This window comes from Protopterus annectens, chromosome 3.part1, assembly GCF_019279795.1.
Source record: "Protopterus annectens isolate FY-2018-M chromosome 3.part1, PAN1.0, whole genome shotgun sequence".
Taxonomy (NCBI): domain Eukaryota; kingdom Metazoa; phylum Chordata; order Ceratodontiformes; family Protopteridae; genus Protopterus; species Protopterus annectens.
This window is the reverse complement of record NC_056732.1, coordinates 71,042,003-71,058,316: the sequence shown is the minus strand read 5'-3', so window position 1 is coordinate 71,058,316 and position 16,314 is coordinate 71,042,003.

Genomic DNA, 16,314 nt, shown 5'->3' with positions numbered 1-16,314 from the left:
TGATGGTCGCTGCAGCTGAGCCTTGGTAGGAGTGAAATTGTGAAGCCTGACTAAACTGGGAAGTGGAGAGGCCAAGCTGTCAATTTTAGAGTGTGGAGAGAAGGATGAAGCTCCCCTGACATACGAGTCAGCAAATGTTTGCACTGGGTCCAGAGTCTAACTCCTAAAGATGAGGCCAAAATGAAGGGGAACCAAACTTGGCAAGGCCAGTAAGGAGCAATGAGAATTATCCTGCTTCCCAAGTATTGTGCTTTCTGAATTACTCTGGGTATGAGAGGAAAAGGAGAAAAAGCATAAAGAGGTCCCGAGGGCCAATCATGAGCAAGTGCGTCTCTCTGTCTCCACTGGAGGGGGGATTTAGGGTAAAGTAGTTGCTGCACTTGGCATTCATGGGAGTGGCAAAGAGATAGCAGCAAGGCTGTCCCCATATTTGGAAAATAATTTCCTCTACATTGTGATTGAGGGACCACTCATGAGGCATTAGGATTGCTCTGCCTAGCTTTGTCTGCCATCATGTTGGACTTCCCAGGAATGTGCATTGCAATTAGAAAGTGCTGGGAAGAAACTGCCCATTGCCACTCTTAGGGCTTTTCGACAAAGGGGGTAAGATCTGGTTCCCCCTGCTTGTTCATGTACCAAACCACAGATATACTATCTCGCAACTGTTCCTAGAGGAAGAAAGTCTTGAAGTGCTTGCAACGCAAGAAGCACTGCTCTCATCTCTAAAACATTTATATGCAAGTGAGCCCTGTGTTCTTGCCATGTACCTTGGACTGTTCTTCCTAGATAATGCCCCCCCCCCACCATATCCGGGAAGCGTCCATGGTCACTGTAGCTATGGGTTGATGTGGAACAAAGGGTCTGCCTATTGTCACCTGAGTGGAGTGTATCCACCATCTTAAGTTGTTCTTGCAAGATTCCGTAATTCTGATCAAGTGAGACATCGGAAGCTCTTGAAGTGACCATTGGGAGAAAGTACAGTTGTGTACACTTAATATAAATGTAGATGTTCAAGTGTATTCACTGTTGCAGTCATCACACTTGGGTTATCTGCCTGCAGGTAGACCTCAGTCGGCCCAAATACCAGAAACTTAGTATTTCTGCTTCGGCTGCTGTTGCTCCAGTACTGACGTCAGGTCGTCAGAGGTATAAAAACAAGCAGCAGACGCCATTACATCAGTTTTTCTTGCCCCAAATGTCAGGAGCCCCCCCCCCAAATAGGGAGCTAAGTTATGGTGGGGAAAAAAACACCAGTAAAAAATAAATACCAAAACCCCAGAAAGGGGTGATAAAAGGACATAGAAAGGTGTGAGAGAGAGAAAAGGGGGTTGGAGGGAGGGAAACCAGGACTGCAACAGTGAATACACTTGAACATCTACATTTATGGTAAGTGTACACAACTGTACTAGGTTCTTCGTGTTTCACTGTTGCAGTCATCACACTTGGGTTGATTCCCAAAGCTGAAGAAGGGTGGAGGAAGTCAAGAAGAATTGGGGTTGGCTAATATGCCTTGCAAGACTGCAGATGCAAAACCCGCCCTGGATTTGGAAAAGTTAGGTAGGTGGTAATGTTTGGCGAAGGTGTGTACAGAACTCCAGGTAGCAGCTTCCAGGATCTCCCTGGTAGGTACTACTCTGAGAAATGCTGTAGAGGTAGAAGTTTCCCTAGTGGAATGTGTTCCGACCCCCTGAGGGATGGTTTCCCATGGTGCTTGTAGCAGAAATGGATACAGTGTGCTATCCATTTGGAAATGGTTTCGAAATGGCCTTACCCTCTGCCCCTGGCGCAAAGCTGACTAGGTAACTGGTGAGATCTCCTGATGTGCTTAGTCATATCAAAGTAGAATCTGAGCTGTCTGTGCACGTCCAAGGAGTGCAGGATCCTTTCCCCTTTATTTTGAGGATTAGGGAAGAAAGTTGGAAAATTGATAGATTGGTTTAGAGCCACACTGGACACCACTTTAGGCATAAAGGAAGGGTTAGTCCTGAGGGAAACCCTGTCAGCATGGAAAATAATGAAGGGTTCCAGAGCCATAAGTGCTTGTAGCTCAGACACTCTTCTAGCTGAAGTGATGGCCAGAAGCAAGGCTGTTTTCCAAGAGAGGAATTTTAACTCTGATGACACTGCAGGCTCAAAAGGAGGCAGTGTGAGCTTTTCCAGTACAAAGTTAAGGTCCCAAGCAGGGGTGGGTGCTCTCCTTGGTGACCTTAAGTTGTTAGCCCCTCTCAGGAATTGTTTGATAAGAGGGTGAGAGAAAAGAGGTGGCTCAGTGCTGTAATGAGCCGAAATGGCAGAAACATGGATCTTAACAGAGGAGAAGGATAGGCCTCTGTGGAGTAGATCTGCTAAGTAATCCAGGATCAGAGGCAGGGAGGGCAGAGTTGTATCCTCCCCTTTGGACTAAACCCAAGAGCAGTACCTTTTCCACTTATCAGCATAGAATTTCCTTGTACTGGGTCTTCTGGCTTCAAGGATGACGTCCAGCACCTGCTTGCTTAGGCTGGTTACTGGGGGGGAATTCAAGGAATAAGCCAACCTGCAAGATTTAGGGTTTGCAGTTGCGGATGCAAGATCTGCCCCCCCCCCTGCTGAAAGAGCAGGGTTGGGTTTTGGTGTAGGTGCCAGGGTAGCACCAGTGACAGGCTGCACAGGAGTGGGTACCAGTGCTAGCATGGCCAGTCCGGGGCAATCAGAATTGTCCATGGTCTGTCCTGTCTTATCTAGAGCAATACTCTTGAGAGAGGGGGCAGAGGGGGAAAGGCATAGATTGAGAGGTTCACCCAGTGGAAGGATAGGGCATCCACTTTCCAGGACCTGCTGTGAGATGTCCTGGTGCAGAATTTGCTGAGCTGGTGATTGCAGGGGGAGGCAAAGAGATCCACCTCTGGGGTCCCCCATTTCTGGATCAGAAGGTTGAAGGTGCTGGGCTCTAATTGCCACTCAGGTGGGTCTAGGAGATTTCTGCTTAAGTCCTCTGCCAGTGAGTTTTGTTTGCCTGGCAGGAATTGAGCTTGCAGATGGACATGCATGTCCAAGGTCGTGTGCCACAGGGCCATGGCTAGCCTGCAGTGCGTGTAAAAGAATGGGTTCCCCCCTTGCTTGTTGATGGACCACATAACTGTGGTGGTGTCTGTTTTTATTAGCAGGTGCCCTGGAGAGAGTGGGGATCGGAAAGCTGTTAGAGCATGTTGCAGCGCTACCATCTCTTTTTGGTTGATGTGCAGATAAACTTGACTTGGGCTCCAGTGGCCCTGAATGCACTTGCCATCCATGTGTCCCCCCCAGGCATAGTCTGATACATCTGTGGTTAGGGTCTGGGTGGTGTGGGGTTGAGTAAAGGGCAGTCCCCTGTTGTGGATGCATGCATCTGCCCACCAAAGAAACTCTGTCCTTCGACAGGGTATGATAGGAATGACTGTTTCCAGGTCCTGAGAATGTTGGCACCAAAGACTTAAGTACCACTGATGTTTCCTCAGACGAAGTCTTACATATGGAATTAGCAGCATACAGTAGACCATGAACTCTAGAGCCTGCAGATTTTTTTTTGCAGGCAGCTGGGTTCTTGTGGCCATTTGTTTGAAGTAGGCTGTCAGATAAACTTGTTTTTCTGAAGTGAGGAATGCCATCTGGGATGTTGTGTCCAACCTTGCTCCCAGGAATACAATCTTTTGACTGGGTACCAGTTTTGATTTCTTTTCATTGATGGTGTACCTCAGGGAAGTGAGAAGGTTTTTCACAAATGTCAGGTGCTGCAACAGCAATTCCAGAATGTCCACCTGAATCAGGCAGTCGTCCAAGTACAGATACATTTGGATATTTCTCTGCCTGCAGTATGCAATGGCTGAAGCAAAGCATTTTGTGAATACTCTGGGCACAGTGGATAAGCCAAAGGGAAGTGCAGAGAACTGATAGTGCATTGATCTGGCCCTGAAATGAAGATACTTCCTGCACGACTCCCTTATAGGGATGTGCAGATAGGCTTCTTTTACGTCTAGGGTGACTAACCATCCTTGGCTAGCATGGGTAGGAACTGTTACAGGGTAAGCATTTTGAATTTTGTTACCACCAGGAAGGAGTTGAGAATTGAAAGATCCAGTATTGGCAGCAAAGACCCCTCTTTTCTGGGTACCAGGAAGAGTCTGGAATCAAATCCTTGACCTAACTGTTCCACTGGAACCGACTGAATAACTCTGATGGATAGCAGGGATAGAACTTGGATTTGAGCCTCTGCCCACTGGTTTGGAGGAAGATCTGGGAACCCTCTTGGGTTTGGCAGTGAGTGGAAGTAAAATTTGTACCCCTGGGATACAATGTTGAGGACCCATCTGTCTTGTGTGATGGCCATCCAGTTCTTTGCATGAAGGGCAAGTTTTCCTCCTAGGGGCACAAGAAATTGGGCAGAGGTGGGGAAGTCATTATGAGGTTTTTTCCATAGGGAGGTGGCTTACCACTGTCTGCTTTGGTGGTGGAGGCACTCCATTGCTTAGATCTCTGCACACACTGAGACTGTAATCTGGGTGGTACGTTTCCCCTGGGTCTGGTTTGAGATGGCCTGGAGAGGGCTGGAAAGGACCAGTGTTTGGAAGGGCAACGCCCACTGAATCTAGGGGTTGTACTTGTAAGAATTATTTAACAGTCTGCATAGACTTAGCTTTTTCTTCCATCTTTTTAAGAACCTCTTCTGCTTTGGTGCCAAACTGTCCTTGTTCAAAGAAGCATCTAGTAAGTTTGATTTGACATGGTCCGACAAGGTCTGCTCCTTGAGCCAAGCAAGTCTTCTCAGTACAGAAAGTACAGTTTTGTACCTACCATAAATGTAGATGTTCGAAGATCCACATTGCTGCAGTCCTAACACTTGGGTAGTCCGCTGTCCCTCGGTCGGCCCGAATATCAGAGTATAAGGCTGACGTCGGTCAAGGCGCATTTGACTGACATCAGAACGTCAGGGTACAAATGCGCATGACCGACGTCATATCCTCAGTCTTTTCTTGCCCCAGATGTCAGAAGACCCTAAAAAGAAAGGTCAAAACCCATAGACAACAACTAAACAACCAACCAGCCTAACACCAAAAATATGTATAATATATACAATATATACAATATACACAATATACCTCAGATGGATAACTCAACCCACACAACCACCTCAAAATACAGAGGGGAAGGAGGGAGGGTAAATTGGACTGCAGCAATGTGGATCTTCGAACATCTACATTTATGGTAGGTACAAAACTGTACTATGTTCTTCATCTCACATTGCTGCAGTCCTAACACTTGGGTAGAATCCCAAAGCAGAGGTAAGGGAGGATGGCTAAACTATAATGAAGCAGGAGCTGCCAAAATGCCCTGCAACACAGCAGTGGCAAAACCAGCCCTGGATTTAGAATACAGTGGAAGGTGGTAATGCCTAGAGAAGGTATGCACTGAACTCCAAGTGGCTGCCTCCAAAATATCCTTAGTTGCCACCCGCCTCAAAAAAGCTGTGGAAGTGGCAGTAGCCCTAGTGGAATGAGGCCTAATCCCAGCTGGAATCTCTTTGCCATGATGGGAATAACAGAAAGCAATGCAAACTCCAATCCACTTAGAAATAGTTTGTTTTGACACGGGCTTGCCCTGAGAGCACAAAGCAAAAGAAACTAATAACTGCTGAGATTGTCTGAACCCTTTAGTTCTGTCCAAATAATATCGCAACTGCCTGTGTACATCTAAAGTGTGCAAAATCTTTTCCCCTTTATTTTGGGGATTTGCATAAAAAGTAGGCAAATGAATAGTTTGGTTTAAAGCCACACTAGAAACCACTTTAGGCATAAAGGAAGGATTAGTACGTAAAGATACCCTATCCTTATGGAAAATTAAGAAAGGCTCAACTGCCATAAGGGCCTGCAATTCAGAAACCCTTCTTGCAGAGGTAATGGCCAACAAAAAGCAGTCTTCCATGACAAATATTTCAACTCAGCAGTAGCTGCAGGCTCAAAAGGTTGTAGAGTGAGTTTCTCCAACACAAAATTGAGATCCCAAGCAGGAGTAGGAGCTCTTCGTGGGGGTCTTATATTCTTTGCCCCTCTAAGAAATTGCTTGAACAAAGGATGAGAAAACAATGGTGGGTCACAGTCATAGTGAGCTGAAATTGCTGCAGCATGAATCTTAATAGAAGAGAAGGACAAACCTTTGTCCAATAACTCAGTAAGATATTGAAGAGCCACACTTAAATCAGGCTCAGAAACATCCAAATCCTTGGCTGTACTCCAAAACAAAAATCTCTTCCATTTATCTGCGTACACTTTCCTTGTACTAGGCCTTCTAGCTTCCAAAATCACATTCAAAACTTGTTGTGGAAGTTGAGACCCTCTATGGTTTAAAACAGAATATGCCAGGCTGTTAGGTGAAGAGAGTGAAGTTTGACATTGAGCAAATGACTGTCCTCCTGGGACAACAGATGTGGAATCAAAGGCAAAGGCCATGGAGGCTTCCGTACTAGACTTCTCAGTAAGGGGTACCAGTGCTGTCGAGGCCAATCTGGAGCTATCAAAATCATCCTTGGCTTGTCCTGTCTGACCTTCAGAAGTACCTTTGGGAGGAGAGGCAGAGGTGGAAACGCATACACATGAAGATTTTTCCAACTGAAAGAAAGAGCATCCACTTTCCAAGCTGTGGGATGAAACCTCTCTGTGCAAAACTTTGGCAGCTGGTGGTTTAGTGGAGAAGCGAACAGATCTATGTCTGGAGTTCCCCAGGACACTGTCAATTTCTGAAATACATGAAGATCCAGTTTCCACCGTGGGGATCCATGATTAGTCTGCTTAACACATCTGCTAAGGAGTTCTGTGCTCGGCAGAAACCTTGCCTGAAGACTTAGTTGTAAACTGAGAGCAGTCTCCCACAAAATCATTGCTTGCCTGCATAGAGGATAAGAATGTGTTCCCCCTTGCTTGTTGATGTACCACATGACAGTTGTGTTGTCTGTTAGAATCAACACCTGCCCTGGAAGAAGTAAATCCTTGAAAGCTATTAATGCAAACTGGACTGCTAACATCTCCTTCAAGTTGATATGTAGATGCTGTAGTCTGACAGGCCACTTGTCTTGTATCCACTTTCCGTTTAGATGAGCTCCCCAAGCTTTGTCTGAGGCATCTGTCGTTAAAATTTGACTCGCCTCTGGCCGGGTCACAGAGAGTCCCTTGTTTAGGTGACATTCCTGAGCCCACCACAAAAATTCCTTCTGAATGCAAGGTATTATTTGAATGACAGTGCCCAGATCCTGGCAGTGCTGTGTCCATACATTTTTGAGATACCATTGCAACTTCCTCATATGCAGTTTGGCATTGGGAAGCACCAGAATACAAGATGCCATGAACCCTAAGGCTTGAAGGACTGTCCTTGCAGTCAGCCCGGACTGAAGAGATAGATGATGGAAGTAAAGAGAAAGATTCTTTTGTTTGTCCGGGGTTAGAAAGGCCATCTGGGATGCTGTATTCAGTCTTACACCCAGAAAGCACATGTCTTGAGAGGGTACTAGACTGGACTTTATTTCGTTCACAGAATACCCCAGGCATCTTAGCACTGCTATCACATATTCCAAATGACGAAGAAGCTCGTCCCTCCTTGAGCCAGAATCAGGCAATCGTCCAAATAAGGATAGATTTGTATTCCTTTTAGCCTGAAGAAAGCTATCACTGGAGCCAGAACTTTCGTAAATACTCTGGGCAGTAGATAAGCCAAAGGGCAATGCAGAGAACTGATAGTGAGAAGTCCCAGTCCGAAAACGCAGATACTTCCTGCAACTTAGCCTGATAGGAACATGAAGGTAAGCCTCCTTGAGATCCAAAGTTACCATCCAGTGATCCTTGCCCAGCAGAGGTAAAAGCTGTTGTAACGTCAACATTTTGAACTTGGGAATGTCCAGATAAGTGTTGAGGATAGACAAATCCAAAATTGGCCTCCACGTGTTCCCCTTTTTTGGTACAAGGAACAGGCGAGAATAAAATCCTAGGCCCCTTTCTGGCATAGGAACCGGCTGTATGGCCCCTATTTGGAGTAACAGAGAAATTTGCTTGTGAGCCTCTATTCTTTGTTGAGGAGGAATGTCTGGCATGCCTTTGAAAGGAGGCAAGGTATGGAAATAAAACCTGTAGCCGTGATGTATGATATCCAATACCCATCTGTCTTGGGTAATCAAATTCCAATTTTTTTTTGAAAAGTGCCAACCTTCCTCCCAAAGGTGCTGCCAGGCGAGAAGGTTCTGGCAGCTGAAAAGGTAGGTCATTGGGTCTGCTTACGAAAGGACTGACCCCTGCCCTCACCCGAAGACTGTGCAGGAGAACTCCCTGTTCTAGGCCTGAAAGAGCCCTGACCTCTGCCCCTGCCACGTCTAGATCTACCCCTAGACTGGGAATCATAAGAAGGATATGTCCACCCCTTAGTAGGCCAATTTCTACTAAACTTTGGAGGCTGAACCTGCAAAAAATCTTTAACAGTCTGCATAGACTTAGCCTTGTCTTCCATTTTCTTTAAAACTGCCTCAACAGGAGAACCAAACAAGACATCAGATTGCAAAGGGGCATCCAAAATCCTAGTTTTAACATGGTCAGATAAATTTTGATCCCTCAGCCAGGCATGCCTGCGAAGAACTGTCCCAGTGGCAGCCACCCTAGACGAGGCCTGTACAGCATCAAAACCACATTGCAAAGAATGCTTACCCACCTGTTCAGAAACATAACTCTTTACAATCAATACCTTCCGCCAGAGCATCAACCTTAGATTTCAACTGTGAAAGGAGATAATTTTGATATTTCAACATGTGAAACTGGCAATTCAAAGCTCTCATGGCTAGAGTGGAAGAAGTATAAACTTTCTTTCCCCACCTATCCAAGGCCCTGGCCTCTTTATCTGCAGGAACCGGATTCTTGACAACAGAAGCCTTAACCCCCTTAGGCCCCTGGCTAACAGTTTCTGGGTCTGCCCTAGGACTCTTAAAAAGATACTTATGAGCTTCAGGCACCCTGTAATACCTATCTGGTTTAACAGAAGCAGGAGGCAAAGAATCAGGATTAAGAGAAGCCTCTGCAAACACATCTTCCACCACATTCAGAACAGGAGGTATAGCTAAAGGCCTATGCTGAGGTAAAAACAAAAATTCCCTAAGCCTTTTCCTGGAATCAGAGAAGTCCTGACCCTCCCATTTAAAATGCTCTCTCATGGAGTGAAGGGTCTCTGAAAAAGAAAAATCCTCAGGAGGAGAAGCAGAAGGAGTAGAATCATCCACATCAGAATCAGAATAATGAGAATACTCCTGCAAGTCTTCAGCCGAAGACTCAGACACATCCGAAGCCTGCTCATAATCCCCCAACACTGGTTCCATCCTTGGCCTCTTATCAGGAGGGGGCATAGAGCCTCTAATTAAAGTAATTAAATCTTCTGCCATTTTAAGCATGTGCTTCTTGGGCACAGAACCTGAAGAACTAGGAGTGACACCCACAGAAGCTAAACTAGACCTGCCTCTAGGAGAAGCCTTGGAAGCAGAAAGAGAGGGCCTAGACACCTTAGGAAAGGAGGGGAGTACAGTTATCTGAGAAGCCCCTACAGCCTGACCTGCCTCCTGGGAGGCCACATCCTGTAAAAACAAAGTTTCTCCCTGGGACTCCAGAGAGGCCTCCGTCGGAACCACCGGTTCCACCGACGCCTCTAAAGAACCGGCGTCCGGTTCGGACGACTCCTCTAACCTAGGTTTAACTGCCTTGTCCTTACGCTTCTTTGAGGAAGCTGGCGTCGGAGCATCCGACGGCATATTGTAATTGCACCGCTTCCCAAAGACCAACCTGGCACAATCCAACCTTCGCTTTATAGTGCGTTTATTGAACCTAGCACAAAGCGACACCCAACAACGTCGTGCTCAGGTCCCAAACAAGGTATACACAAATTATGGTAATCCCTATGCGGTATCTGTTTCCCACAAGAAATACAGTTATTCACTTTTTCTGACATCCGGTAAACCACTGAGGCAAGAAAAAACAAAATATTCTAACGGGTACTTAACCAACTCTGACTTTGGTCTGAAACTCCGAATTCGAAAAATTTCAGAACGCCGAACGGCACTTGCAACACTGCTTCTGCATCGGACCATGCGGCAAAAAAGACTGGGGATATGACGTCGGTCATGCGCATTTGTACCCTGACGTTCTGATGTCAGTCAAATGCGCCTTGACCGACGTCAGCCTTATACTCTGATATTCGGGCCGACCGAGGGACAGCGGACTACCCAAGTGTTAGGACTGCAGCAATGTGAGATGAAGAACATCCAGTGACTGCTGCCTGGTAAGATGCCTCTAGGGCATCAAAGCCACATTGTAAAGTATGCTTGCTGACTTGGCTTGCAGAGTGCATTAGCTCCTGCAATTCTTTATTTTCTGCAGTCTGTAAAGATTGTAATTTTTTGTTTAATAAATTCCATAATATGTTGCTGCTACTTTAGCATGTGAAACTGACAATTTAATACCCTAATAGCAAGTGTAGCAGAGGTATATACCTTCTTACCCAATCTGTCCAAAGCTCTGGAATCCCTGTCCAAAGGGGTGGGATTCTTGGCTGTAGTTGCCTTGATACCTTTAGGCCCCTGAGAAATGATCTCTGGGTCAGCAGTAGGATTCTTGAAAAGAAACTTGAGTGTGTCAGGTACTCTGTAGTGCCGGTCTGATTTCCTAGGAGCAGGAGGTAAAGTATCAGGAGTAAGACTGGATTCCATGAAAACATCAACAACCTCCAGGACTGGGGGTATATCTAAAGGCCTGTGCTATGGCAAACCTAGGAATTCTCTGAATCTTTTTTTGGACTGGGGATAGTCTTGGCATTCCCAGTGGAAATGCTCTCTTAAGGTATGTAAGGTTTCACCAAAAGAAAAATCCTCTGGAGAGGAGGCAGAGGGAATGGAATCCTCTGCATCCGAATCCTCATAAGCAGATAAGGGCATGTCTTCATAATCAGATACCTCAGAGTCATCGGACTCCTGGCCTGTTCAAGCTGCAGGGGACTGGTCTCTTTTCCTCTTAGCAGGGGAAGGCTGACTTACACTAATTAGCGTAATAAGGTCTTCAGCCATTCTAAGCATTTGTCTTTCAGGCATGGGAGGATGCGAATGCAGTTTGGTCAACGAAGAACTGCCTCAGAAGCCGGTGCCTGTACAGCGGCTCCGGACCCATCCAAGGTAGAGACATCTGCGGGTTCATAAAGGAGTCTCGCGGCATACCGGACTCTGAATGGGTCTCGGTAGAGGCCTGCAAATCCACAGAAGTGGGCATCAGGGGCAGCGAAAGCAGCTCACTGAGTACTGGTGAACTGGCGACTGGCTTAGCAGAAGCGTCATCGGCAGCTTTGGAACTATGCGGTCTGTCTCTGTCTTTATCCTTACCTTTTTTTAGAATATCGGTAGTCGGATGACTTACCAAAGCCATTTCGGAATGCAGAGATCGAGTGAAAGAATTTAGCAACAAAGAGAGCCCAACGACAGATGGTTTGGGTGTTGAACAAAGCACAAAACCGACAGCGAGGTATGTCATGGTCTGGGCCTAAACAGGTGACGCAGTAAGAATGGAAATCTGTGTGATATTTGCTTTCCACAGGCAAGACAATTGTTAACTTTTTCTGACATAGGTTAGAGCAAGAAAAACGGATCCCGAACGGGGTACTTAGCTTTAGAGGACTTCAGGATTATCCAATTTGTAAACGAAAATTCAGGTAGCGGCCGACCAGCACTTGCAAACTGCTTCTGCTTCGGGCTCCTTGGCAAGAAAGACAGGTGTAATGGCGTCGGTTGCCTGTTTCTATACACCTGACGTCAGTACTGGAGCAACAGCAACCGACACAGAAATACTAAGTCTCTGGTATTCAAGTCGACTGAGGGGCACCTGCAGGCAGACAACCATAGTGTGATGACTGCAACAGTGAAACACGAAGATCATCAATAGTCATCGAAGGATCCTCGTGCATTCTGGCAACAGGCACCAGTGTAATCGTGGAAGCCACTGTTCCTAGTAATTTTAGAATCATCTTTGCTTTCACTTTGGTCTTGGGAAGGAGGTGAAGTATCTGCTGTCTGAATGCTATAACTCTTTCTGTTGGAAGACGTGCTACCACGGAGGAGGTGTCCAGATCTGCACCTATGAATGCAATATGTTGACAGGGCAACAAAGCAGATTTTTGAAAGTTTACTGCAATGCCCAGCTGATTGCAGATGTCCAAAGTTAGATCCCTGGCTTGTAGGAGTAGATGCTTGGAGGTGGCAGATAGGAGCCAGTCACCTAGATAGGGAAACACTCTGAATCCTAAACGTCTCAGGTGAACTGTGACTACTGCCATACATTTGGTGAACACTCTGGGGGCTGTAGTGAGACCAAAGGGCAGAGGTCTGAACTGGTAATGGCTGGCTCCCAGCCGGAAGCGTAAATACCTTCTTGATGTCCTGTCCATTTTTATGTGGTAGTAAGCATCTTGAAGATCTATCTAGCACATCCAATCATCTTTCCCTAAAAAGGGAAGTATAGACTACAGTGTCACCATTCAGAAAGTACAGTTGTGTACACCTACCATAAATGTAGATGTTCGAGTGTCTTCACTGTTGCAGTCATAACTGTAGGGTGCTCCTGCCAGCAGGCAGCCCGAGGTCGGCCAGAATCCCAAAGTCTGGGTCCGGCGTCGGCTGTATAAGCTAGTATCCTGACGTCAGTACGCCTTGGTACATAGCCCTCAGCCGACGCCATCTTCTCCAGCCTTTCTTGCCCTAGATGTCAGAAGTCCCCAACAAATCAAAAATGAATCCAACAAGGAACACAAATACACCACAAATATGAGAAAAAGAGGGATAGGAGGGAGGAAACCCCGACTGCAACAGTGAAGACACTCGAACATCTACATTTATGGTAGGTGTACACAACTGTACTATGTTCTTCGTGTTTCACTGTTGCAGTCATAACTGTAGGGTGGAATCCCAAAGCAGTGTAGAGGGGAGGAGGCTTTAGATAGAAGAAGGGAGGCAAGAATACCCTGCAAGACAGCAGAGGCAAAGCCTGCCCTAGACTTAGAAAACAAGGGAGATTGTAGTGCTTGGAAAAGTATGCACAGAACTCCAAGTGGCAGCTTCCAAGATATCCTTGGTAGGGACTCCTCTGAGGAAAGCTGTAGAAGTAGCAGCTGCTCTAGTAGAATGACTTCTAATGGTCCCTGGAAACTGTTTCCCATGATGAGTGTAACAAAATCTGATTCCATAAGCAATCCATTTGGAAATAGTTTGTTTAGAAATAGGTTTTCCAAGAGAACTGGAGGCAAAGGAAACAAACAATTGGTTAGACTTTCTGAAATCTTTAGTCTTGTCCAAGTAAAATCGTAACTGTCTGTGCACATCCAATGAATGCAAAATCCTTTCCCCTTTATTTTGAGGATTTGGAAAGAAAGTAGGAAGGTGAATTGTCTGATTCAAAGCCACTTTCGAAATCACCTTAGGCATGAAAGTAGGATTGGTCCTCAAGGATACTCTGTCCTGATGGAAAATAAGGTATGGTTCCACAGCCATGAGAGCTTGCAACTCTGAGACCCTTCTGGCAGAGGTCAATGCTAACAAAGAACAGTCTTCCAGGATAGAAACTTAATATCTGAAGATGCAGCAGGCTCAAAAGGAGGCAAAGTAAGTTTTTCTAAAACATAATTAAGATCCCAGGCAGGGACAGGAGGGGTCCTTGGAGGCCGCAAATTTTTAGCCCCTCTCAAGAACTGCTTCACCAAAGGATGTGAAAAAACAGGAGGATCAGAACTGAAATGCGCAGAGATAGCAGAAGCATGAATCTTAATGGAAGAAAAGGAAAGTCCTTTAGATAAAAGTTCAGAAAGGTAAAGCAAAATAGAGGAGAGATCAGGAACCTGAGGATCAGAGCCTCGGTCCTGCATCCAAATAGAAAACCTCTTCCATTTAGAGGCATAGGATTTCCTAGTACTAGGCTGTCTAGCTTCCAAAAGAACATCCAAAACTTGTTTGGGAAGACTAGAGGAAATCAAATTCCTTTGAAGAGCCAAGCTGCCAAGCAAAGGGTCTTGAGATTGGAATGTAGTAACTGACCCTGATGCTGGGACAGAAGCGAAGGGTTCAGTGGAAGAATCCAAGGAGGCCCCGAGAACAGGAGCTTTAAGGTTGGATACCAAAACTGTCGAGGCCAATTTGGAGCAATCAAGATGAGGAACTTGGGCTTGTCCTGCTTTATCTTCAGTAGTACCCGAGGCAGTAGAGGAAGAGGAGGGAAGGCATATGCCGAAAGGCTTCTCCAGCTGAAGGACAGGGCATCCACTCTCCATGCTGTTTTGTGGAAGGACCTGGTGCAAAAGCGAGGCAGCTGAGGATTGAGATGGGATGCAAACAGATCTATCTGGGGACATCCCCAAACTGCAGTAATCCTGTTGAACAAGTTGGTGTCTAGCATCCATTCGTGAGGATCTGAAATGTTTCTGCTCAGGCTGTCTGCTAAGAGATTCTGTTTCCCTGGAATGAATTGAGCCTGGAGATGCAGATTCAAATTTAGAGCTGTGTCCCATAAACCCATAGCTAGTCTGCAAAGGGAGTATGAATGAGAAGACCCCCTGCTTGCTGATGTCCCACATGGCCGTGGTGTTGTCTGTGAATTAGCAGAGGCCCTGGTTGTAAAAAGGTTTTGAAGGCTAAAAGGGCATTTTGAACTGCCAACATTTCCTTCAGATTGATGTGCCAGTGAAGATGGTCCTTTGTCCAGGTTCCCTGCTGGCAATTGTCTAGAAAGTGTGCTCCCCAAGCATAATCCGAGGCGTCCGTGGTTAGGATTTGAGTAGGTTGAGGGAGGCGAAAAGGTTTTCCTTCGTTTAAAGTGCATGCCCTGGACCACCAGAGGAACTCCTTCTGGAGGCAGGGGATCAGAGGAATCAGAATATCCAGATCGTGGTAATGCTGTGACCATACACTTTTCAGATACCATTGAAGCTTTCTCATGTGAAGCCTTGCGTTTGGAATCAACAGAATGCAGGAAGCCATGTAGCCCAGAGCCTGCAGGAATTTCCTTGCAGTGAGCTGAGATAGAGTTGCCAAGGCGTTGAAAGTAGAAGCCAGCTGAGTTTGTTTTTCTGGAGTGAGGTAGGCCCTTTGTAAGGTTGTATTTAAGAGGGCTCCCAAGAATACCATTTGTTGAGAAGGGATCAAATGTGACTTTTTTATGTTCACAGAGAATCCCAGTAGTAGGAGAAGGCGTTGAACAAAGTCCAGATGTTGAAGCAGAAGATCTTTGCTGTCTGCCTGAATAAGGCAGTCGTCCAAATAGGGGTAAATCTGGATCCCCTGAAGTCTGCAGTAAGCCACTACTGGTGCCAGGCACTTGGTGAAGACTCTGGGCACAGTAGATAAACCAAAGGGCAGAACAGAGAATTGAAAGTGCCTCGAACCTGCCTTGAACCTGAGGAATTTCCTGCGTTCTTGTCTGATAGGGATATGCAAATAGGCTTCCTTTAAGTCCAATGTCACCATCCAGGCGTCCTGAGAGAGCATTGGAATTAGCTGTTGCAGAGTAAGCATCTTGAACTTTTGAATTTCCAAAAGGGTGTTTAACACAGAAAGGTCCAGAATAGGTCTCCATGAGTTTTGTTTTCTGGGAACCAGAAACAACCTTGAATAAAACCCTTTTCCCATTTCCGAGAGTGGAACAGGCTCTATGGCCCTCATGGCCAGAAGAGCATCCACTTGAGTTAAGGCCTCTGACCATTGAAGTTTTGGCAGATCTGGCCAACCGTGAGTCCTTGGCAAAGTGTGAAAGTGGAACTTGTAACCTTTTAAAATCACGTCCAATACCCATCTGTCCTGGGTAATATGAGTCCAATTTCTGTAAAAAAGAGACAGTTTTCCTCCGAGAGGGGCGTCCAGGTAAAGGGGTCCTGAAGCCCAACCGAGAGTCATTGAGTTTGCTTTCTTTGAGATTGGGATCTGTCTTCTCCCCTTCTAGGTGAAGAAGCAGTCCATTGTCTAGATCTGTAAGAGGTCTGGCCTTGACCACGACCTCTGGAGCGTCTATATCTTCCCCTTTGAGGCCTGTCAGGCGTGGGAAAGGACCAATTTTTAGAGGGCCAATTCCTGGAAAATCTAGGAGGCTGAACTTGCAAGAAATCTTTTACAGTCTGCATGGACTTTGCCTTTTCTTCCATCTTTGTAATAACTTCCTCAGCCTTAGAACCAAAAGAACATCTTGTTGAACAGGGGCATCTAATAACTTAGCCTTAACCTGTTCAGGTAAACTTTGTTCACAAAGCCAGGCATGTCTCCTA